The sequence below is a fragment of the Hypanus sabinus genome, chromosome 28 (assembly GCF_030144855.1).
Source record: "Hypanus sabinus isolate sHypSab1 chromosome 28, sHypSab1.hap1, whole genome shotgun sequence".
Lineage (NCBI taxonomy): Eukaryota > Metazoa > Chordata > Chondrichthyes > Myliobatiformes > Dasyatidae > Hypanus > Hypanus sabinus.
In genome coordinates this window covers 19,356,795-19,372,363 of record NC_082733.1, presented here as the reverse complement: position 1 = coordinate 19,372,363, position 15,569 = coordinate 19,356,795, and the positions used below count along the sequence as shown (strand labels likewise).

At 40.9% G+C, this 15,569-nt stretch overlaps 1 long non-coding RNA gene across 1 annotated transcript in view; it reads right to left on the bottom strand.

Moving 5' to 3' along the window:
* The window catches only part of LOC132382468 (uncharacterized), a 174,348-nt gene that overhangs the window by 112,399 nt on the left and 46,380 nt on the right, over positions 1–15,569 (bottom strand). The window contains exons 5-6 of the long non-coding RNA XR_009508324.1: positions 3,225–3,574; positions 2,037–2,101 (exon numbers count right to left, since the gene is read on the bottom strand). This is a non-coding gene — a long non-coding RNA (uncharacterized LOC132382468). The remainder of the gene's footprint in view (positions 1–2,036; positions 2,102–3,224; positions 3,575–15,569) is intronic.

Here is a 15,569-nt window from a genome sequence, read left to right as displayed (position 1 = left end):
CTGTGTGTTACAAATTCAGTGGCCAGCTTGTGATGTATAAAAATCTATACAAGCTGTTACATAGATCACACTGTGTCACATCCCCTGGAGATTTTTTTTTTTGTAATGATCAGCACAGAAAACATGCCTACCCTAGGGGAACAAAGTATGTCATTTAATGAAAAGCTGTCTGTTAATAATGGAGTTCTGTTGGATTGAAACAGAATCCAGCCTTGGGAAAAGATGGTGGCACTTGTGTCTTCAGTTAAGTGTTTTTGTCCTGCTATCTCTATTTGTCTGAGAAAGGGCAGTTAAAATAAACTCAATACTTTTAATCTAGCAATGCTTTCTGTTGTGCTTTGTCTCTCCAAGGTTTCATTTAGGAAATGATGAATTGAAAACTTAGAACACTGAGACCTCTCATGTATTCAAGCAAAGTCATCTATAGTTTATATAAGACTGATGTTTTGAATACTGAAGCCAGTACCTGTTTCACATCTTTATTTCAAAGAAAAGCATTCTAGCACACATCATGGCATTAGTCAGATATGCAAGGAATAGTTGTTTTTATTTCCAGGGATTTACAGAAATGAAGCATAGGCATACAGTCCAGATAATTTAACATTTGTCAACGCTCACAATTTGGTAGCAATTGTGTTTAGTATCCACATTGAATCCAAATGCAAGCTAATTTTCTTCTTGAGAACAACATAACAAATATAATACATACAGTATTTCATACCATCGAGGTATTCAAAACTACACAGCTGGCACATTTGAAAACTTGTTATAATAAAGGAAATTCAGAAGCCAACATGTTCATGGTAAGATTTAATAAGCAAAATGAACTGAAATTACAAAGTGATAAGTGCTACTGAAAGGTGGTGAATATTTGGAGTTCTCTACCTAAAAGGAGTGGAGGACTCAGTCCTTAATTGTATCCAAGGTAGAACATGAGAAATAGGAGGAGGAATAGGCCACCCAGTGCCACACATCCCCACCCAGTGCAAGCCTAACCTGTTGTTAACTAAGATAATGGCTAATTATTAACACTGACACTATTGTTCATCACTATCTCCATGTTCCTTGATTTTCCCACACATCCTGAGATCTGTTATGAATGAACAGAAATGACTAAGCCTCCATAGCCCTAGTGGATAAAGAATTCCAAAGGTTCATCAACTCCTGAGGGAAGAAAATTCTTCTCATCTCAGTCTTAAATAACCATACAACCATATAACAATTACAGCACAGAAACAGGCCATCTTGGCCCTTCTTGTCCGTGCTGAACACTTACTCTCACCTAGTCCCACCGACCTGCACTCAGCCCATAACCCTCCATTCCTTTCCTGTCCATATACCTATCCAATTTTACATTAAATGACAATATCGAACCTGCCTCTACCACTTCTACTGGAAGCTTGTTATACACAGCTACCACTCTGAGGAAAGACATTCCCCCTTGTGTTACCCCTAAACTTTTGCCCCTTAACTCTCAACTCATGTACTTTTGTTTGAATCTCCCCTACTCTCAATGGAAAAAGCCTATCCACATCAACTCTATCTATCCCCCTCATAATTTTAAATACCTCTATCAAGTCCCCTCTCAACCTTCTACACTCCAAAGAATAAAGACCTAACTTGTTCAACCTTTCTCTGTAACTTAAGTGCTGAAACCCAGGTAACATTCTAGTAGATCTCCTCTGTACTCTCTCTAGCTCAATCCCATTTGGAAACTCCCTGTTAAAGAGAGATGGACATTTGAAAAGTAAGTAGATTAAAAGAAATGGGATTAGTGCAGGAAAACAGTACTGAGAGTAATTAACTACAATCTTAGTACTAGGAGACAAATGGCAAGCTCTTGTTTCTGTTTGTCACATTGTTACTTAAGAAACCAAAGTGGGATATGTACTGTATGAATGATTTTATTAGCTGGAAGACATAAATGCTGTAATGCGACAAGCTGTTATCTTCTGTAACTCCAGAAATTAATTCAAAGACAAGCATGGGAGCAGGAATAAAGTGTCTATTTAGTTTCTCTTTGGTGAGCTACTCACATATGACATGGTGGCATGATGATGTATGCCATTCATGTAGTACATACAGGTACAGGTAATGAATTCTGTAAACAAACAAAGAATGCTTGATCAAACAATATATTTACAATATTACTCAAATATTACTGAAATATTAAATACACTACACAAGCTGTCAATTAAATAGCAAAGTTATTGGATAAATTTCATTATGGCTCTGTTCCATTCTCATTACAGTGAATCTACATTAAAATGGCAAACAAGATCTTGGATGTGGCTGACTGGCAGATTTTCCAGATTATTGGATTTTTTTTTTGTTAATAATATCACAATACAAATCCAAGACATTACATGCTAGTGTAAGAATTTTTTCCAATGAAGCTGGTGGATTTAAAGAGAATATGGGAAATGGGCCCCCACAGAGCTTATGTGGACCACAGGAAACAGAATGCAGTAAGTTCAAGGGAGCATGAGAAACAGGGCCTGTGTACTTAAAGGGGTTGCAGGAAATGTAACTAAAATGAGTTTAAAAGAAGTGTGCAAAACAGAATCCTGGTGAGCTTGAAGGAAGCACAGGAAACAGGGCTGTGTGAGTTTCAAGGGAGTGAAGGACAAGGAGTCTCAGTGAATTCCACATGGTCCTGGTTTGTTGAAAGTAGATACTGGAAAGATCACCTGGTAAGCTGGGTGCTGAACCATTGAAAATCCTAGAAACATCATTCTAGGGCAGGAGCCATATGAAAAGAACAAATCTCTTCAGGAGTATGTCATAATTTGAAGTAGCAAGTGAGAGAAAGACATTAGGGTGGGAGCCTTTAGAAAAGAACAATTCTCATCAAGAATTCAAAGTTCAAACTAAAGTTATTAGCAAAGTACATTATTTGCCATCATATTCAACTCAGATTCATTTTCTTCCAGGCATACTCAAAAAATTCATAATAGAATAATAATCACAAGAGAATCAGTGAAAGACTGCACCAACAAGAGTTTTCAACCAATGTGCAAACGACAGCACATTATGCAAAACAAAAATAATAATAATAAATAAATATGTAATAAATATTGAGAACACGAGATGAAGAGTCTTGAAAGTGAATCCACAGGTTGTGGGAACATGGGGCAAGTGAAGTGAAGTGAAGTGAAGTGAAGTGAAATGATCCCTTTTGGTTCAACAGCCTGATGGTTGAACAGTAATAACTGTTACTGTACCTGCTGGTGTGAATACCAAGGCTCCTGTACTTTTATCGTGAAGGCAGCAGTGAGAAGAAAGAGCAAGGCCTGGCAGATGGATACTACTTTCCTGCAACAGTGCTCCATGTTCTAGGCCCAGGACTGGTTCTCTGAAATGATAACACTGAGGAATTTCAAGTTGCTGTCCCTCTCCACCGTTGATTCTCAGATGAGGACTGTTTCATAGACCTCTGGTCTCCTCCTTTTGAAGTAAAGAATCAATTCCTTGGTCTTGCTGACATTGAGTAAGAGGTTTTAGTTATGACACCACTCAGCCAGATTTTCAGCCTCTCTCACATATGCTGATGCATTGCCACCTTACATTCAGCCTATGACAGAAAATATCCACAAATCTGAGTATGGTATTAGAGATGTGCTTAGCCACACATTCATAAGGGAGTAGAACAGGGGATTAAGCACAGAGCCTGCAAGTGAGGAAATTGAGGAACCAATTACACAAGGAGTTATTGAGGTATTCATCCACAAACCATCCTATTCTTACCCTCAATGACGCATGCCATGGGCAGCAATCTAAGGATTATTACCCTGGAGATCCTGCTTTTCATTCTACCTTACTCCCCATATTCCCTCTTCAGGATCTCCTCCCTTTTCCTATGTTGAAGGTACCAATACTTAACAAGAGTTCTAGCTGCTCTCCTTCCCCATTTAGAAGGCTGGGAACCTGATGCACAACATCCCTGAACCTGGCATCTGGAAGGCAACATAACATCCAGGTGTCTCTTCTTGAGTAACTGTTTTGTAATAAACCAGATTTAATTAGGGAGCTTAATGTAAAGGTACACTTAGGAGACAGAGATTAAAATATGATGGAATTCACATTGTAGAAGGTCAAGATAAATTCAGATTTATCAATACCTGAACCCAAAAGGGTCCAATCTCCTAGCAGGCGGGTTTAGTAGAGCTGTTAGGGAGTATACTGGACATTCAGGAGTGTCAGGGAAATGAAGTATGCACAGTGAAAATTACTACTGAGAAGGTAATCAGGAAGCTTAATGGGCTGAGGGCGGATAAATCTTCTGGATGTGATGGTTCTGAAGGAAGTAGCTGGAGAGATTGCAGAGGCATCAACAATGATCTTTCAAGAATTGATATATTGTACCAGATGTCTGAAAAATTGCAAATGTTACTCCACTATTTAAGAAGGATAGGAGGCAGCAGAAAGGAAACTATAGACCTGTTAGCCTGACATCAGTGGTTGGGAAGTTGTTGGAATCAATTGTTAGGGATGAGTTTATGAGGTACCTGGAAGCACATGACAAGATAGACCAAAGCAGCCTGGTTTCCTGAAAGGAAAATCCTGCCCGACTAAACTACTGCAATTTTCAATCAGCCCATGACTGAATGGTAAAGCAGACTCGATGGGCCAAATGGCCTACTTCTGCTCCTATATCTTTTGGTCTTACCACAGTGGAGCAAAAGCAATTAATGAGGCACGAGAGAGGAACTGGCAGAAGTTGATTGGAAGGGTACCCTAGCAGGATGATGACAGAACCACAATGGCTGGAGTTCATGGGAGAAATTCAAAAGGTGCAGAATAGATACATCCCATAGTTAAAGCAGCATTCTAAATTATTAATTTAAAATTAAGAAGGGAAGTCAAAGATAGCATAAAAGCAAAGGAAAGGTCATATAATATAACAAAAAAAGTGGTAAGTTGGAGGATTGGGAAGCTTTGAAACACCAACAGAAAACAACTAAAAAGCCGTAAGGAGAGAAAATATTAAAGATGAAGGGAAGCGAGCCAGTATTATAAAAGAGAACACCAAAATTTTTTCAGATATATAAAGAGTAAATTAGAGGGAAGAGTGAATATTGGACCACTGGAAAATTATGCTGGAAAGGTAATAATGAGAGACGAGGCAATAACAAAAGAGTTTAATAAGTATTTTGTATCAGTTTTCATTGTGGAAGACACAAGGATTATGCCAGAAATTTGAGATAGTCAGGGTGCAGAAATGAGTGCACTAAAGAGAAGGTGCTTGAGAGGTGGAAAGGTCTGATGTTAGTTAAGTCACCAGAATCCGCTTTACTATCACCGGCATGTGTCGTGAAAGTTGGACCAGATGGACTTCACTCCAGGATTCTGAAAGAGGTAGCTGATGAGTTTGTGGAGGCATTACTAATGATCTTTCAAGAATCACTAGATTCTCGAATGGTTCAGAATGACTGGAAAATTCCAAATGTTACTCCACTATCTAAGAAGGGAGAAAGGCAGAAGGAAGGAAATCATAGGCCAATTAGCCTGACTTCAGGTATTTGAGTCCATTATTAACGATGAGGTTTTCTAATACTTGTAGGTGCATGATAGCATAGGCCAAAGTCAGTCTGGTTTCTGTTGGGGAAATCTTGCCTAACAAATCCGTTGGAATTTGAGGAAATAACAAACAGGATCTACAAAGGAGAGTCAGTGAATGTTGTTTTCTTGGATTTTCAGAGGGTCATTGATGGGGCGCTGCATGTGAGGCCACTAAACAAGGTAAGAGCTCATCGTTTTACAGGGAAAAAGACTAACATGGATAGAGGGTTGGCAGACTGGCAGGAGGTGAAGAGTGGAATACAGGGGCCTTTTCTGGCTGGCCATCAGTGACTCATGGTGCTCTGCAGGGGTTTGGGATCACTTCACATTATTTTTCAATTATTTGGATGACAGATTTATTTGCTTTGTGGCTGCACCTGCAGATGATACAAAATAGGTGGAAGGGCAAGTAGTGAAAGTGAGGGGTTTACAGAAAGACTTAGCCAGATTATGAAAATGGGTAAAGAAGTTGCAGGTGAATTACAGTATAGGGAAGTGTATGGTCATGCGTGGTAGTAGAAGGGGTAGAGACATAAATTATTTTCTAATCAGAGAGAAAATGCAAAAATCTGAGACGTAAAGGGACGGAATTCCTTGTGCAGGATTCCCTTAAGGTTAACTTTTAGGCTAGTTATTACTCATTCCAAGAGGACTAGAATACAAGAACAAGGATGAGGCTTTATAAGGCATTGGCCAGACCAGACTTCATTACTGTGAGCAATTTTTGGCACCTTATCCAAGAGAAGATGTGTTGGTATTGAAGAGGGTCCAGTGGATTTTCATGAGAATAATTCCAGGGTTGAAAAGATCACATATGAAGAGTGTTTAATGGCCCTGGGTCTGAACTCACTGGAGTTTAGAAGAATTAAGGGGGACCTCATTGAAACCTATTGAATATTGAAAGGCCTAGACAGTGTGGATGTGGAGAGAATGTTTCCTATAGCAGGTGCTATTATGGACTAGAGGGCACAGCCTCTGAATACAGGAACATCCATTTAGAACAAAGATAAGGAGGAATTTCTTTACCCAAAGGGTAGTGAATTTGTGGAATTCATTGCCAGAGATGGCTGTCGAAGGCAAGTCATTGAGTGGTTTTAAAGCAGAGTTTCATAGGTTCTTGAGCAGTCAGGGTATCAAAAGTTGTGGGGAGAAGGCAGGAGACTGTGTTTGAGAGGGATAATAAAAATACCATGATGGAATGCCAGAGTAGACTCAATGGGTTGAATGGCCTAATTCTGCTCTTATGCCTTCTTACGATGGGGTACTTTATTGAATACCTATTGTAAATTTAGATTATCATTGTCAATTCTCTCTGTAACCTCCACAAAAAAAAATCAATAATATTGGGCAAGCAATATATTCTTTTTTATCAAAGCTGGTTATGATATCTTGTGTTTATAGAACTTCTTTTATTCTCTTCTTTAGGATTTTGTTATTTTTATTATTATTAGTTCATGACAGTAAGAGCTGATCAACTCATACTTATTGCTTGGTATTTTGTCCATTTAAGAAATCTACATGGTCATTAAGAAAAAATACACAGTAAGGTTCTTTTAAAGATTTGTTTCTTACCTGTTAGAGAAAATTCCAGCTCTACTCCCAAGGGAAATATAGACTTATGAGTTTTGATATGCTATAAAGATTAATTGGCTGTGAAATTCTTCACGGCTGACATATGTCTTTACCAGGAAGTGTGGAGGAAAGCTAGGAATGTTGAAGGAAGATGAGATGGCCAATTTCTGAATTTCTGAGCCAATGTCAGGATTTAAAATGATCACAATAGCACTCAAACGTAGAATAATCCCACCTCAATGAACCGATGTTTAAGAGAAGAAAATGAAAGGGAATTTGTATTTGTTAATCACCACATGACAGAGTCAGAATATCCCAAGCTACCTAATATAGTTGTTTTTTTCCAGTTTAGACACACACAGCAAGAATCTACAAGCAGCAAATGAGGTGGATGGCAGGTTAATCTGTTTTAAAAACCATACAGAACATTTTGTATTCAGATAGAGATAAGGTACCCATATAATATCTGACAAAGTATTGCACAACATTAGAGTACCTCAGAAAAAATAGCCTGGCGGTGGGTCATAAACCGCACAGAAAGTTGACCACTGAACAAAACCAGTACCTCTCTGGCAGATGTTACTGCAAGCTAAGCCTTGTAAAAATGTTTTTAAAATGCCTTGGGTCTCAGCAGAGTTGATGAGAACAAAAGAGACATCATCATCTGTGTAAAGTGGGAAGGGGACTGAAGCTCAGTCAGAATCAGATTTAATATCACTAGCACATAACATAAACCTCCAAGAGGACCACAATCTTGTTGTTGGGTTTGGAGGCTTGCGTACCTCAATGGCCTGGAGAGCAATATAGGCTAGAGTCAAGGCTCTATGTTTTGGCTCTTGGTAAGGTCATCCATGTCAAACAGGTCAAAGGGTAGAGGCCAGACTAAGAGTGGTCCCACCAGCTCTCCGGGGGTTCAGCTCAGGGCTACAGCCCTGACTGATAAAACAAAACTGTTATGGAAACATTAATGAAGAGCCCTTCTGCATCTGAGTATGTTGGTATTCCTGTGTCTCTACCCAGGACTTGCAGTACTGACAGTAGTGAAAACCAAGCTACTGACATGATAAGGGAAGCCCTGAACACTGCCAAAGATGGAGGACCTTCATGCTGTCCTTAATGCACGCAACTTAACGGGCAGTGGAATGTCATGAAATTTGCTGTATAGCTAGGGTGTCTAAGACATTTCACAGTACTGTATTTGGCAATGTGGAGCAGAGAGTGAGTTAGTAAATCTGATGGGAGTAAAGTGTGCTGGGAATGGTGAGAGTGGAGCACTGTGGGAGGGGCATGGGTTAGAGAAGGAGTGGCAGGGACTGGGGGTGATGTAGGTGCAGACACCAGACAAAGTCATTCGAATCCATACAATTCGTTTATTGATCACTGTAGCTTCCCATTCCCTCCACTCTCCCTTCACCTTTTTCCACCCATGATTCTCCTGTCCCTATCCCCTTCCCACTCTCAGACAACAATAGAGAAACTTATCAGAATGAAGTCAACCAACACTCAATATATCATGAAATTTGTTTATTGTTGCAGCAATGGTACAGTGCAATACATAAAATTAGTAAAGTACTGTGCAAAAGGCTTAGGCATTTTGCTATTTTTATGTGTCTAAAGCTTTTGTACGGTACTGAATATAAACAATATATAATTTATGAAGTAGTGTAAATAGACAGTAAACAATATGAGGTAGTGTTCATCGGTTCATTGTCCATTCAGAAATATGATGGTGGAGGGAAAGAGGTGGTTCCTGAAAATGACCCGTCTTCGGACTCCCCTGCCTCTTCCTTGATGGAAGCAATGAGAAAAGGGCACGTCCTGGGTGATGGGGTCTTTCATGATAGAAGCCACCTTTTTGTGGCATCGTTTTTTGAAGCTGTTCTCAATGCTGGGGAGGGCTAGTGCCCGAGATGGAGCTGGCCGAGTTTACGACTTTCTGCAGTTTTTTTCTGATCGTGTACAGTGGTCCCTTCATGCCAAGCAGTGACGCAACCAGTAAGAATGCTCTCCACGGCACACCGGTAGAAATTTATGAGAGTCTTCAGTGACATTCTAATTCTGCTCAAGCTCCTAATGAAGTATAGCTGATGTCATGCCTTCTTTGTAATTCTATCAATATATTGGGCCCAGGGTAGATCTCGGAGACCCAGGAACTTGAAAATGCTCACCCATTCCACTGCTGATCCCTTGATGAGGACTGGTGTGCGTTCCCTCACTTCCCCTTTCTGAAGTATACAATCAATTTCTTGCTCTACTGAAGTTGAATGCAAGGTTGTTGTTGCAACACCACCCAACCAACAGATCTATCTCACTCCTGCATGCCTCCTCATCAGCATTTGAAATTCTGCCAACAATAGTTGTGTCATTGGCAAATTTATAAGATGGCATTTGATTTGTGCCTCGCCATGCAGTCATGGGTGTGGGGAGAGTAGGCTGAGCACTCATCTTTAATGTGCATCAGTATTGATTAAGAGCAAGGAGGAGATGCTATTTCCAATCGGCACTGACCATAGTTGCTTGATGAGGAAGTCAAGGTTCCAGCAGAGGGAAGTACAGATGCCCAAGTTTTGGAACTTGTTGATTAGAAGTAACAGGATGATTGTATTGAATGCTGAGCTGCAATTGATAAACAGCAGCCTGACGTAGGTGTTGTTATTATCCAGGTGATCCAAGGCTGAGTGGAGAGCCAGAGAGATTGCATCCACCTATTGTGGAGATAGGCAAATCGCAGCAGGTCCAGGTCCTTGCTTAGGCAAAAGTTGATTCTAGCCATGACCAAGCTTTCAAAGCACTTCATCACATTCGATGTGATGCACCTGGACAATAGTCTTTAAAGCAGCTCACCCTGCTCTTCTTGGATACTGTCTGATTTATGCCCTCATGAAGCAAATGGGAACCTCCAGTGGCAGCGGTCAGAGATTGAACATTCCCCCCAGCTGGCTGGCTTAGCTTTTCGATCAGAGCCCAAAAACCTTGCGAGGGTTCACCCTCTTGAATGACATCCTGATGTCAGCCTCTAAGACAGAGTTTTAGCCAGAAATACTTCAGCCATGCCCAGTGACACTGGGCTGAAATTTAACTCACTCATTGACTGCCGCATATCGAGCTACTTTTCCTGTCAATTAATGGCAAATCTGAACAGGAAAGCGTTATTATCACAACACAATCGATTAGGTCCCATGCCAAAACATCTTGCTGCCACTTGAAGGACAGAGAATAACAAGAAACTAATTGATTAAGGAACAGGTAATGACCATGGCATTTGCTGAAGAGAAGTAATGCTCAGTGTTAAAAGATCTAACAATAAATTCCCATTGCTTCAGTCTGTGGGAAGATAGGGTTGGGTTTGAAGGAGAGAGTTGGCTTGGATAAACTCGCAACATGTAATAAAAAATAGTTTAAGACAATTATAAAATAAGAAAAAAATAAGACCATAAGACATAGGAGCATAACCAGGCCATTTGGACCATCAAGTCTACTCTGTCAGTCAATTATGGCTGATCCTTTTTTCCTCTCCTCAACCCCATTCTCCAGAATTCTCCCTGTAACCTTTGATGTCGTGTCCAATTAAGACCTATCAATCTCTGCTTTAAATACACCCAAGCACCTGGCCTCCACAGCTGCCTGTGGTAACAAATTCCACAAATTCACACCCCTCTAGCTAAAGAAATGTCTCCGCATCTGTTTTAAAAGGATGCCCATTTATCGTGAGGCTGTGCCCTCTTGTCCTAGACTTCTCCTCCATGGGAAACATCCTTTCCACATCTACTCTGTCTCGGCCTTTCAACATTCAAAAGGTTTAAATGAGATTCCCCTTCATCCTTCTGAATTCCAGCGATTCCAGACGCAAAGCCATCAAATGTTCCTAGTATGATAACCCTTTCATTTCCAAAATCATCCTCGTGAACTGCCTCTGGACCCTCTCCACTGCCAGCACATCTTTTCTTAAATGAAGAGCCCAGAACTGTTTACAATACTCAAGATTAGGCCTCATCAGTGTCTTATAAGCATTCGGCATCACACCCCTGTTCTTATATTCTGGACCTCTTGTTAGCATTGCATTTGCCATCCTCACCAGCTCTACCCGCAAGTTAATCTTTAGGATGCACAAGCACTCCTTGGTCCCGTTGAATCTCAGATTTTTGGATTTTCTCCCTGTTTAGAAAATAGTCTGCATATTTATTTCTACTAAAAAGTCAAGTCACTTTTCTTTTCATTTCAACCATAACTGCTGGTACAGTGCATATTAAAAGTGAGACATTTTTCAGGACCATGGTGTTACATGACACAGTACAAAAAACTAGACTGAACTACGTAATAATAAAAAAGACACACAGAGAAAGCTACACTAGACTACAGACCTACACTGGACTGCATAAAGTGCACAAAAAAGGTGCAGGCATTTACAATAAATAATAAACAGGACAGTAGGGCAAGGAGTCAGTCCAGGCTTCGGGTATTGAGGAGTCTGATAGCTTGTTACATAGTCTGGTCATGAGAGCCCGAATACTTTGGAGCCTTTTCCCAGATGGCAGGAGGGAGAAGAGATTGTATGAGGACTGCATGGGGTCCTTCATAATGCTGTTTCCTTTGCGGATGCAGCGTGTAGTGTAAACGTCCGAGATGACGGGAAGAGAGACACCGATGATCTTCTCAGCTGACCTCACTATCCGCTGCAGGGTCTTGCAATCCGAGAAGGTGCAATTTCCGAACCAGGCAGTGATGCAGCTGCTCAGGATGCTCTCAATACAACCCCTGTAGAATGCGATGAGGATGGTGGATGGGAGATGGACTTTCCCTCAGCCTTCGCAAAAAGTAGAGACACTGCTGGGCTTTCTTTGCTATGGAGCTGGTGTAGAGGGACCAGGTGAGATTCTCCGTCAGGTGAACACCAATAAATTTGGTGCTCTTTATGATCTCTACCAAGGAGCCGTCGATGTTCAGCAGGGAGTGGTCGCTCCGTGCTCTCCTGAAGTCAACAACCATCTCTTTTGTTTTGTTCTCATTCAGAGACAGTTTGTTGGCTCTACACCAGTCTGTTAGCCGCTGCACCGCCTCTCTGTAAGCTGGCTCATTGTTCTTGCTGATGAGACCCAAGGTGCACGACCGTGCATTTTCCAACATTTCATTTCATTTGCAACTTTCTTGCCAATTCTCCTAATCTGTCTAAGTCCTTCTGCAGCGTTCCTGTTTTCTCAACTCTACCTGCCCTTCCACCAATCTTTGTGTTATCTGCAAACTTGGCAACACAGCCATCTATTACATCATCTGAATCATTGTTATACAGCATAAAGAGGTCCCATCACCGACCCATCACTATCAGCCAAACAGACAAGAATCCCACTCACTGCCTCCTACTAATCAGCCAATGTTCTAGCCATGTTAGTAACTTTCCTGCAATACCATGGGCTCTTCACTTCATAAGCTGTCTTATGCGTGGCACCTTGTCAGAGGCCTTCTGAAAGTCCAAATATAAAACATCCATAATATAATGTTGAGTGTGTGTCTTTAGGCCCCTGAACCTCCTCTCTGATTGTAGTAATGGGAGTGTCAACAGATAGTTGATATCATAGGCATTCAGACACTGCATGGAATTGAAAAACTCCTCAGCAGGCCGGGCAAAACAAAAAAACAAGGGAAAGAGATTCCCATATTAAAAAAAATCATGAAATTTTGACCTTGACTGTGTACGTTTAACATATGAGAAAGAATGATGTCCATATTATACTCAGCTTCTGAAGCAAAATACTGAAAAGGATCATCAGCTTTAACATGTTTTTCTCTCTGTGGATGCTGACTGACTTACACTTTGCAGAACTTACTGTTTTAATTTTTCTTCCAAAATTTGGTTTGATATACTTCATTATTTCTGAGGGTTTGATATACTTTATTATTACTGAGCATTAGATGCAGGGTGTATGGGGTGCCCTCTGGTTACATTCTGGGGCATCTTATTCACCCTTGGTCCTCACCGGACACAATGCTCTCACCTGTGACTCCAAGTAGTTCGCTACATTCAACCACGTCCCTACCTCAGTACACAGCTTCGACGGTCGGGATAAACCAAGTGAGGGTAGCCAGCAGCCTCATACACCAATGAGAGCGGGACATGCCAGACCTAGCACGCAAAGACAACACTGGTGAAGATCCAAAGGAAGGCCGTTCTTCAAGACTCTGTGGAGAGCAAAGGGCAGGAAAAGCATAGAAGACGTCACGGTCATCTACTGCAACTGAGGAGATCCGTACCAGAAATACTCCAAAGCAATCGCTTTTCCACTTTAAAAACTCTACCACGTAGGTCTCCTGTCACTGTCGGACATGACAGATAACTGCTACTATTCAAAGAAGACCTAAATGTACACATACAGCTAAGTTATATGTGACTTAGGATACATTTCTATCACTCAGTTATGATATGATTACAGGTTCTGAAAAGAGCTGGGATGACAGCGATTCTTTCTGCTTTCAATAGCAAGGTTCAGTTGCATCTCTAATCTGTAATGCCTTGATTTCAGTGTTTCCTTACTGGTCTCTTCATCCCTGCTTGAAACCCAACATTATCACCAGTATGGTATTGCAAATGAAGCTCCATACAAAATGATCCTGGTGATCTTCTAAACTTGTGACTGTACAACCCAGTAGCAAAAACAAATAGTCATATGTAAAATTACCAATTTGGAGACAGCCAAGAAAATGAATGAAGCTCTCTATAGGTTGGGGTCAATGATGGATATTGCATCCTAGCTATCTACGTGATATATGACCTAGTGCAGTTCGATATGGACAGTAAGATGCTGTTAACACAGCAGGCTTCTTCCTCTCTAGGCATGCTGATGGAGACAAAGGAATGGTAGTGACCAATCCTGTTTGGCACCAGCAGCGCCGGAGAAGTAGCCAATCAGCGTCAAACTCAACATAGGATTGCCTTAGGGACTCTAGCTCTGAATTTTTCCTCAGGGTTTACTCCGGAAGTCCTCTTCATGAGTGGGTATAGCTGCAAGAAGGCAAAGACTTGAGATCAGATTCTCCTAGATGAGCCACAGCTGATGATTTCCCATTTGCCCAAAGCGACTGGTTTCAAGGCACCAGTAACCCACCTTTGCCCCTCCTCCTGTCAGTCGAAATAGATCTGCTGGGCTTAGAAGCCAAGCCACACTTGAAGTGCAGAAGCAGGACTGGGTGTCGCAGGCTATCTGACATGCACACTGTTGGAAGCATTAGATGGAGTGGGAGCTTGTCCCCCACTACCTCTGCAGCTATGACAACAAAGAACCAAGAAAATTAATGGAGTAAGCTGAATCTCTCCAAAAACTTCAGTTCATATCAAATCCTTCCAGAGTGATACTTCATGTTGACTTTCCTCTGGATATTACTGTGTTTCCCAAATCACCAGAATCCATGTTGACGCTTCTTGCTACTTGTGCAACAGTGTTACAAATTCACTCATAATTTGCCAGCTCATAATTACTCTTCATCAAGTTGTGAGATTTTTTTGTGGTCGGAAAAGGTTTAGATAAAACCTACCCAATGATTTTGGGACATACAAGGTTGGCAGTATATATTCCTGGATTTGTGCTGGAAAATCAACTCATAACTGCAATTACTTAGCAGCCAACTTAAAGCCATCTCAGAAAAGAAATCCAAAGGAAGAACCTTGTTAAACTTTGAAAGGAAAAGGTGTGACAATGGAATAGTCCTGTTCTTCACCCCACAGAAATCTATAGCATTCATGACTGAGCCTACTTCTTACTGTAATCATTTCTGACCTTTCTAATAACCACTAGATTGCTCAGATAATGCCTCTTATAATATCAGTTTGTTAACAAAATGGTCAGCATTAAACTTGCTGGAATTGAGAGATTTTTATTTTCTAAATAATAATCAAAGATCCTTCCTTGCAGAAGCCAAGCATCATATTCTGTGTTGCATGTTTATAATATGTATTATAGTACTGATGTGAGGGATGGCATGGTAATAGCAAAGGAAATAAGTTACGTATTTGTGCTTTGTTCTGGTCAGTTAGGATGTCGCATCTTTTGTTGACCGCTTAGTTACACTTAATTATGGTTAATTGTATCACTTCAAGATTGTTTGAAGTTAGTTAAAGGATCGAATACAGTTTTTCAGTTTTTGGAACATCATTACTGGAGTGATTGGAAGGTGTGGCATACAAGGATAACAGCCCATGGTGGAGGGATGGGGAGGGGGGGGGGTGATGGGATGGTCGCCAGCAGCAGCAATTGATTTGTTAGAATTGGCCGCTACTTCACTGGTAAACGGAATATATTAAGATTTACGATCAGCAGTCTTTTGGGGGTTAAAACCAATAATATCTCAAGCTCAGATTCGCATTCGCTTATGAGGAAGTTACAATTCCCATCATAGATGTGGAAAAGAATTATGCCGATAATCCAAAATCTATTCCACAAAACCTG